Here is a 10,598-nt window from a genome sequence, read left to right as displayed (position 1 = left end):
TAATGAGGTACAGGATAATGAGCTGCAGGGTAATGAGGTACAGGATAATGAGCTGCAGGATAATGAGGTACAGGATAATGAGCTGCAGGGTAATGAGCTGCAGGGTAATGAGGTACAGGCAGGGTAATGAGCTGCAGGGTAATGAGGTACAGGATAATGAGGTACAGGATAATGAGCTGCAGGACAATGAGCTGCAGGGTAATGAGCTGCAGGGTAATGAGGTACAGGACAATGAGCTGCAGGATAATGAGGTACAGGATAATGAGCTGCAGGGTAATGAGCTGCAGGGTAATGAGGTACAGGGTAATGAGCTGCAGGGTAATGAGCTGCAGGACAATGAGGTGCAGGGTAATGAGCTACAGGGTAATGAGCTGCAGGGTAATGAGCTGCAGGGTAATGAGCCACAGTATTTCTTTTTCTTCAGCAGTGCGGGGGCACTCACTGGACGTTGTCCCTGACGATGGTTTTACAGGTGATGCAGTGGTACGGCCCGCGGGACTTGAGTGGCGGGGGGGGGGTGGGCGAGTCGTCCGTCCCGTAGTAGAACTCCTCCAGGGGGATGACCAGGCCGCCCCTGGGGGGGGGCCAGAGGCCGGGGGCCGCCCCCGCCTGGGGGGTCTGGGGTCTGCAGAGAGAGGGGAGGGGGGGGGGGATACTGGTTAGACTGGTGCAGGTCGAGTTAGTACTGGTTTGACTGGTGACGGTAGAGTTAGTACTGGTTAGACTGGTGGAGGTAGAGTTAGTACTGGTTAGACTGGTGAAGGTAGAGTTAGTACTGGTTAGACTGGTGAAGGTAGAGTTAGTACTGGTTAGACTGGCGAAGGTAGAGTTAGTACTGGTTAGACTGGCGAAGGTAGAGTTAGTACTGGTTAGACTGGTGAAGGTAGAGTTAGTACTGGTTAGACCGGTGGAGCAAGAGTTAGTACTGGTTAGACCGGTGGAGGTAGAGTTAGTACTGGTTGGACCGGTGAAGGTAGAGTTAGTACTGGTTAGACTGGTGAAGGTAGAGTTAGTACTGGTTAGACCGGTGAAGGTAGAGTTAGTACTGGTTAGACCGGTGGAGGTAGAGTTAGTACTGGTTAGACCGGTGGAGGTAGAGTTAGTACTGGTTAGACCGGTGGAGGTAGAGTTAGTACTGGTTAGACTGGTGAAGGTAGAGTTAGAGCTGGGTGTCCGGGCCGGGCTGGTACCTTGGGGGGCTGAGGGGGCCGGTCTGCGGGGGGCCCAGGGGGTCCGGGGGTCCGGTGGAGGACCGGGTCCTGGTGGTGGTGGACCACCGCCGGACGTGGATCTTGTGGATCTTCAGACTCTCAGAGATCTGAATACTGCAGGCCTGGAGAGAACACGAAGTACACGGAGTATTACCTCCTAATTCTACTGTACTACCTCCTGATACTACTGTACTACCTCCTAATACTACTGTACTACCTCCTGATACTACTGTACTACCTCCTGATACTACTGTACTACCTCCTGATACTACTGTACTACCTCCTGATACTACTGTACTACCTCCTAATACTACTGTACTACCCCCTGATACTACTGTACTACCTACTAATACTACTGTACTACCCCCTAATACTACTGTACTACCTCCTGATACTACTGTACTACCTCCTGATACTACTGTACTACCTCCTGATACTACTGTACTACCTCCTAATACTACTGTACTACCTCCTAATACTACTGTACTACCTCCTGATACTACTGTACTACCTCCTAATACTACTGTACTACCTCCTAATACTACTGTACTACCTCCTAATACTACTGTACTACCTCCTAATACTACTGCACTACCTCCTGATACTACTGTACTACCTCCTGATACTACTATACTACCTCCTGATACTACTGTACTACCTCCTAATACTACTGTACTACTACCTCCTAATACTACTGTACTACTACCTCCTGATACTACTGTACTACCTCCTAATACTACTGTACTACCTCCTGATACTACTGTACTACCTCCTGATACTACTGTACTACCTCCTAATACTACTGTACTACCTCCTGATACTACTGTACTACCTCCTGATACTACTGTACTACCTCCTAATACTACTGTACTACCTCCTGATACTACTGTACTACCTCCTGATACTACTGTACTACCTCCTAATACTACTGTACTACCTCCTGATACTACTGTACTACCTCCTAATACTACTGTACTACCTCCTAATACTACTGTACTACCTCCTGATACTACTGTACTACCTCCTAATACTACCTCCTAATACTACTGTACTACCTCCTAATACTACTGTACTACCTCCTAATACTACTGTACTACCTCCTAATACTACTGTACTACCTCCTAATACTACTGTACTACCTCCTGATACTACTGTACTACCTCCTGATACTACTGTACTACCTCCTGATACTACTGTACTACCTCCTGATACTACTGGACTACCTCCTAATACTACTGTACTACCTCCTAATACTACTGTACTACCTCCTAATACTACTGTACTACCTCCTAATACTACTGTACTACCTCCTAATACAACTGTACTACCTCCTAATACTACTGTACTACCTCCTGATACTACTGTACTACCTCCTAATACTACTGTACTACCTCCTAATACTACTGTACTACCTCCTGATACTACTGTACTACCTCCTGATACTACTGTACTACCTCCTGATACTACTGTACTACCTCCTGATACTACTGTACTACCTCCTAATACTACTGTACTACCTCCTGATACTACTGTACTACCTCCTGATACTACTGTACTACCTCCTAATACTACTGTACTACCTCCTGATACTACTGTACTACCTCCTAATACTACTGTACTACCTCCTGATACTACTGTACTACCTCTACATTTACATTTAGGGCATTTAGCAGACGCTTTTATCCAAAGCGACTCACAATAAGTACATTTGTCATAAGAAGTGCATCAATATATCGCTGTCGGTACGGAAAGGATGTTCATAGAACCAAGTGCAAGTACAACAATCGCTAGGCTAATCAATTCCCCGTGTTACAGACATGATAGCAGCTGCTGCAGTTGCTACACAGTTAAGTACTACAACACAATACAATTCACTACAATACAATACAGTGTACAATGGTGGTCAGAGGAGGAAAGAGGAAAGGTGGCTATGCAGAGTCAGGTGAGTCTTGAGTCCTTTTCTACTACCTACTACTACTACTACTGTAGTACTACTGTAGTGGTAGTATCAGTACTCAGCAGGTACTCACACACATGAAGCCCCTCAGCTTCCTGACGAGGAGGAAGGGAGACCCGCAGTGGGAACAGCGGCGAGGTCTGCGGAGCTGGCCGCCGCCCCCTGGACAGGCAGCCAATCACAACACACACACACACACACACACACACACACACACACACACACACACACACACACACACACACACACACACACACACACACACACACACACACACACACACACACACACACACACACACACACACACACACACACACGTACGTCAATCCCAGAGAATGATGTCATCAGTGAACGTGGTGAGTATGGGCCGGGTTCTACTGTACATCAGAACCTTCGATTTGTTTTTTGTTCTGGGATACTTGAACATGACCAGGTCAAGTGAGATGAGGCTAAGGCCGCTCCATCCTTAAACAGGGTCTCTAAAAGAAGAGCTACGGCTGATACGTACTTAAACACAGGGTCTTTTTGAAAGGATGATGGTGGCCAGTTGGGGACCAGGGGCTTTCCTGAAGACCGACCCCATCCTGGGGGCCTGACTCTGGGACCTGACAGTCGCTCAGCACCCTCTTTGCGGCCTCCCCACACAGCACGCCTGGAGAGAGAGAGGAGAACAGGGAGAGGGATGAGGAGCAGAGAGGAGGAGAGAGAGAGTGGGACAGAGAGCGGGAAGAGAGAGGGAGAGGAGGAGAGGAAAGAGAAACAGGAGCAGAACAGGCAGGCAGGCAGGCAGGCAGGCAGGCAGGCAGGCAGGCAGGCAGGCAGGCAGGCAGGCAGACAGACAGACAGACAGACAGACAGACAGACAGACAGACAGACAGACAGACAGACAGACAGACAGACAGACAGACAGATGGAGGGGGCGTGTTCTCTGTATCACCTGTGATGATGGGCGTGGGCTCTGGTTGGAGGAGCAGTGGAGAGGGGGTAGAAGGAGGAGGGGAGGAGGAGGGGGGGGGGGAGACCAGTAGGGAGGTGAAGCCACAGGGGCCCCCCGTGTGCACCAGCAGCAGGTCAGCCCCGCCCCCTGCTGGACACAGAGCCACCGCGTCAATATCACATCAATCAATGTCAGCACAGCACCCTGGTAATACTACAGTACAGGCCTGTTAGTACTACAGTACAGGCCTGTTAATACTACAGTACAGGCCTGTTCATACTACAGTACAGGCCTGTTAATACTACAGTACAGGCCTGTTAGTACTACAGTACAGGCCTGTTAATACTACAGTACAGGCCTGTTCATACTACAGTACAGGCCTGTTAATACTACAGTACATGGTCCTGTTAATACTACAGTACAGGCCTGTTAATACTACAGTACAGGCCTGTTCATACTACAGTACAGGCCTGTTAATACTACAGTACAGGCCTGTTCATACTACAGTACAGGCCTGTTAATACTACAGTACAGGCCTGTTAATACTACAGTACAGGCCTGTTAATACTACAGTACATGGTCCTGTTAATACTACAGTACAGGCCTGTTAATACTACAGTACAGGCCTATTAATACTACAGTACAGGGTCCTGTTAATACTACAGTACAGGCCTGTTAATACTACAGTACATTGTCCTGTTAATACTACAGTACAGGCCTGTTAATACTACAGTACCGGGTCCTGTTAATATTCACAGTACTATAGTACTACACAGATATGATCAACTAATAAACTGATGTCAGAGTGCTGCTTCTACTAACCCTGAGGCTCCACCGGCACACCGTTCAGCTTGAAGCCCAGGGAACCGCCGTAGCCATGGGGACACTGGACAACACACACACACACACACACACACACAAAAACATTTAACACACTCACACACATTACACAGACACACGCAACATCTATACAGCAGGATTCATGATTCAAATGGTAGGAAGAGATGAACACAACCATATGACCTCTGACCCTACCTGAGGGGTGCCCCTGATTGGTGGACACTGAGGCAGGCTGGGATGGAGAGGACCGCCTCCCTTCTTCTCTTCCTCATCATTACAATCTGGAAACCAGAGCTCCGCCTCCTCGTCCTCCTCGTCCTCCTCCTCTGGTCTAGGGAGCAGCAGGCGCACTTTACTGCTGGGGGCCATCCTAGGAGCCGACCTAGGGAACGACCTAGGGGCCGACCTAGGGGCCTTCATAGGGGACGTCATTGGGCCCGTCGTGGGGGCCGGCGTGGGGGCCGGCGTGGGGGCCGGCGTGGGGGCCGGCGTGGGGGCCATCTCCACGGCCCCGGGCGGGCTACGGCGGTCAGGGAGGTCACTGTGAACAGGCCGGACGTTGAACAGGCAACCCTTCAACACCATATACATGTCCTCTCTCTCCGTCCCTACAGATACATACTGTATACGTCGATGTAGATATAGATATATACGTAAACAGCACTTCCCGCACATTGATCAGACTATGGCGCACCACCATGGTCTGATTTCGGCGGTCATAGTTTCAATATAAAAAGACAAACTCAACATATCTGTGTTACTTTGTTTGGGTTCAACCTAGCAGTCTGTATTACGGGCAGCTCTGTGTGTGTGTGTGTGTGTGTGTGTGTGTGTGTGTGTGTGTGTGTGTGTGTGTGTGTGTGTGTGTGTGTGTGTGTACATTAAACTAGTAGTATAAAGGCTCAGCACTGTGTTTTATGCCGCGTTTCCACTGCAGGGTGCGGAACAGATCGGTTCGCAAAGGTGCGGTAGGGAGGGGGCGGAATAGCCCAGCTCAGTTCCGAGGTCGCGTTTCCACCGCCGACAGTACCCTTTAAGGTAGGCCGGATGTCGATCGCCGCGGCAGCTACGTAAACAATGTCTTCCTCCCCAAGAATGCAGACGAACGTCTCCACCTCCTTGTTCGCCCAAGCAAGCGTTTTACGAGACATGTTCATTGTAAAGAATAATACCTCGAGGCTACTGTTTGTTTGTTTTTATCCCCACGTCGCCCGGGAGTGATGATTCTGTCGACCAATCAACGGAGGGGGTGTGTAGCTAGAATTTCCCGGGACCCTTTCAGGCGTCTCGTCTCCAGTACCCCAACGGAGGAGTCCTGAAGACGAGGGCAAAACGAGTACGGCTCAGTCCGGGTCACGCCCACTTTTGGCGGTGGAAACGCAATCCGTACCGCACCTTTGCGAACCGATCCGTTCCCTGCAGTGGAAACGCGCCAGTAGTCTGTCTTTTTTTCTTGTTTTCTTAAACAACCCCATTTAGTAGACCCTTTACATTGTTTCATCAACATTCATATCAGTATTTACAGTAATTTGTCAGTAATTGAGTAATTGTTCTCAAAATTCAACAGATCTCCCGTGGGGGCATGCCATCGGACCCCCATAGATGATCCTAGATAGAAAATCCTGTGGGAAACACTGTACAGATATAGATATCTTTTGAATCAAGTTAATTTCGACGAAGTAAAGTAATAAAAGGCATGGTTTTTGTTGTAAAATATCGATTCATATATATAATATTCAATGACACCATAACAAAATATAATATATACATATACATATATATATATATATATATTATATATATATATATATATAATATATATATATATATATATGATGTTGCAGTAGTAAAAACAGATGACAGAATAGGCTGTACTACTAACCCGTTCAGACCACGACAGCTGCATGACAGCTACGTTTATTGTTATGGTGTAATTACATATTTTATATTTTTAATCCATATTTCACAACAAACACCATGAATGACCGTACTTCGTCCAAATTAACTTTATTACTTCACTAAGAGACTTCTGTGCGTAGCTCGAAGTGCATTAATAGTAATAATCTATAAGCATTATTATTAATAAGTCAACAGATAAATCACTTAATACGTGAAAATCCCCCCCTCCCCCTCCACCCGCCCGCCCACTGCCAGGCTAATGATATAGGGTAGCCGTTAGCACAATAAGTTATATATCACAATAACAGCTTCTAAAGTACCACAAACACACGCAGAATACACTCAAATGATTGAAAACCGAGGGACAATACATAATACTTACAGTAAAAGGACCTCACGACATCAACATTGTTGTAGAACGTGAATGAAAAGGGTTCAGCTGTGATGTGGGTTAGCACGTTGGTTCTGTGGGTTTCCCTCTGGTTTGGTGTAGTGGGCGCCCATTGGCTAACCGCTGGCTGCAGGTCACTTCCGCGTTGCCCTGGTTGGCTGCCTGTCCAATGGAGGGCGGTACTAACCGTCCGTTCAACACATGTGTTGCCAAATTATTAAATATGAATAATTTACAACAAAACATGTTTTAAAGTCACTTGGCTTAAGCGACTGTGGAGCCGGAGAATTACAATGTATTTAAATGAACACACACATACGGAGTCTCTCTATCTCCGTGACTCGCTGTGTGGAGCGTTAGCAGGCGGCTAGTTAGCCTAGCAGTAGTAATATGATAGTTCATCATTAGTTAGTTAATCATAGTAATAAAGGGCATAAATAATAATAAAGGGCTCGTCTGGAATAATATAAAGCTTCCAACTCGACCTTGCAAAATGGAACTACGATTTATTTAATTTCAAATGTCCGCCATCATTGTGGGAACCCGTTGATTGTCGATCTGCTTTTAAAAACGGATTCATATTTGTTTGGTAATTCCTTTTAAAAATCGGGGACTTTACCGGGACTGATCCCGGGGACAGACAATCAGAAACGGGGACATAACAGTGAACGATCCCGGGGACAGACCATCAGAAACGTGGACATTACCGGGACAGATCCCGGGGACAGACCACCAGAAACGGGGACATTAGCGGGACCGATCCTGTGGACAATACCGGGACCGATCCCGGGGACAGGCCATCAGAAACGGGGACCGTTTCGGACAACGGGAGGTCTTGTACCCCTAGCATAAGAGCGAATCCAACACATCGAATTAATAGCAGGCATACATATACTTTATATACTTGCTATTTATTTATTTATTTATTTATTTATTTATTTATATATATGTGTACGTGTGTAAAATCGACAGATGACATTGCAGAAGGAATAGATGAACGTTAGAAATATTAGAAAGCATAAGGCTCACATTTCTGCCTTGCGTAGCCTAAATTATGCTACATGATGGTTCCTCACAATTATTCCACAGAAAAAAAATTAAGCCACTACAGCAACTACAACCATTACACCAATACTCATACGAATACTAAAGTAAATACTACCCATACAAATAAAAAGTCAGTCTGTGTAACGCTTCTTTTCAACCCTGTAGCTCCTGCCCTCACGTGAAACACAAGTGATTATGATTCACTGGTTAATTTGTCAATTAGTCTTGAAACTTTGGTTTGGAGGTTTAAACCCTTTATAGCGACGCTCAGCTGCCTGTGTGTGGCCGATAAAGTCAGCTTTAGGGGTCTGAGGGCTGATCATGGTCCCACGTTCAGGCAACGCAAGGGGGTCAGGGACTCGTCCTTGCAGACTCTCCTTGCGTCTGCCGTTTGGACCTGACGTGCCCTTCCCAAAAATGTTTACCTTCCGTCGAGGCGACGCAGCAGCATGGGATGTGATTGGTCCGCTTCCTAATACCTGCAGTACTAACGCAGAACCATAAAGAGGTTAACGACTGCGTAAAAGGGTCCGAGTGCTCGATGCGTTGCGTGAACATGCAACCTTAATCAGCTCTGGACTCAGAGAGCCTCTTCATCATGGTGTTCCCTGACTTCCCAGATGAGGTTCAAAGGTCCACTCATCACATGTAGGGCTGGACCCTCAACCAGTGGACCAAATGAGAGGAGAGAATTAGTGAAACAACAGCTGCCTCTCCTAAGAGGGCAGCCTTCATCAGAGTTCTCTGGATATGAACCGTCCGCGGAGCTCTAGAAGGAGCTCCAAAAATGTTTACCTTCCGTCGAGGCGACGCAGCAGCATGGGATGTGATTGGTCCGCTTCCTAATACCCGCAGTACTAACGCAGAACCATAAAGAGGTTAACGACTGCGTAAAAGGGTCTGAGTGCTCGATGCGTTGCGTGAACATGCAACCATAATCAGCTCTGGACTCAGAGAGCCTCTTCATCATGGTGTTCCCTGACTTCCCAGATGAGGTTCAAAGGTCCACTCATCACATGTAGGGCTGGACCCTCAACCAGTGGACCAAATGAGAGGAGAGAATTTAGTGAAACAACAGCTGCCTCTCCTAAGAGGACAGCCTTCATCAGAGTTCTCTGGATATGAACCGTCCGCGGAGCTCTAGAAGGATATCTTAGCTAGCTGCCACCCTACCCTCTAGAAGCTAGCTGCCACGCTCTAGAATGATATCCTAGTAAGCTGACACCTATACGCTCTAGAATAATATCCTAGCTAGCTGCCAACCTAAACTCTAGAAGGATATTGTAGCCAGCCAACACTTTGCCCTCTAGAATGATATCCTAGCTATCTGCCACCCTACACTCTAAAATGATATCCTAGCTAGCTGCCACCCTACGCGCTCTAGAATGATATCCTAGCTAGCTGCCACCCTATGCGCTCTAGAATGATACCCTAGCTAGCTGCCACCCTACGCGCTCTAGAAGGATATCCTAGCTAGCTGCCACCCTACGCGCTCTAGAAGGATACCCTAGCTAGCTGCCACCCTACGCGCTCTAGAATGATATCCTAGCTAGCTGCCACCCTATGCGCTCTAGAATGATACCCTAGCTAGCTGCCACCCTACGCGCTCTAGAATGATACCCTAGCTAGCTGCCACCCTACGCGCTCTAGAAGGATATCCTAGCTAGCTGCCACCCTACGCGCTCTAGAAGGATATCCTAGATAGCTGCCACCCTGCACTGCGTTGTGGGCGTGGCCCGGGGAGGTGTGTGTTCCACGCCCGGGGAGGCTGCAGATGAAGATGGTACTGATCAGCGGGACAAAGGAGAGGCCCGCGAGCTGGACCTGAGAGGGGGGGGGGGGGCAATGTCCAGGAACCTGTGTCTCTGTCCTCTCTCATAAAGTGAGCAGTTTACATATTGATAACACAGAGCACCCAGCTGGGGGCCAAGTGAGGCAAGGAGAAGGCTGTGATTGCACATCTGGTATCAACTCAAGTGAACACTGACTGGGCTTGATAATAAGCCTTGTTATGTGTCACAGCAACATTGGGCTGAACACATTCAGGGTTAAGATTCTTCATGTATTTTACTCCAAATAAAAAGAGGTGCATCATTACACATCATACACAATTATTGATTATTATGTTTTACATAACTAGGCTATCTATAGAGTGGCGAAGTCACGCCTTTTCCGGTAGGGCTCATGGGACCTATGAGATCGAAAAATATGAATGGGTGTCAATAGAGAGAAAATAATTATTTTCTGGTCCCAGTCTTTATATGCCCTGGATTACACATATGTTGTTTGTGGATTTAAATGATACTTTTTCATG

The sequence above is a fragment of the Gadus macrocephalus genome, chromosome 22, assembly GCF_031168955.1.
Source record: "Gadus macrocephalus chromosome 22, ASM3116895v1".
NCBI lineage: Eukaryota > Metazoa > Chordata > Actinopteri > Gadiformes > Gadidae > Gadus > Gadus macrocephalus.
This window is presented reverse-complemented; position numbering follows the sequence as displayed.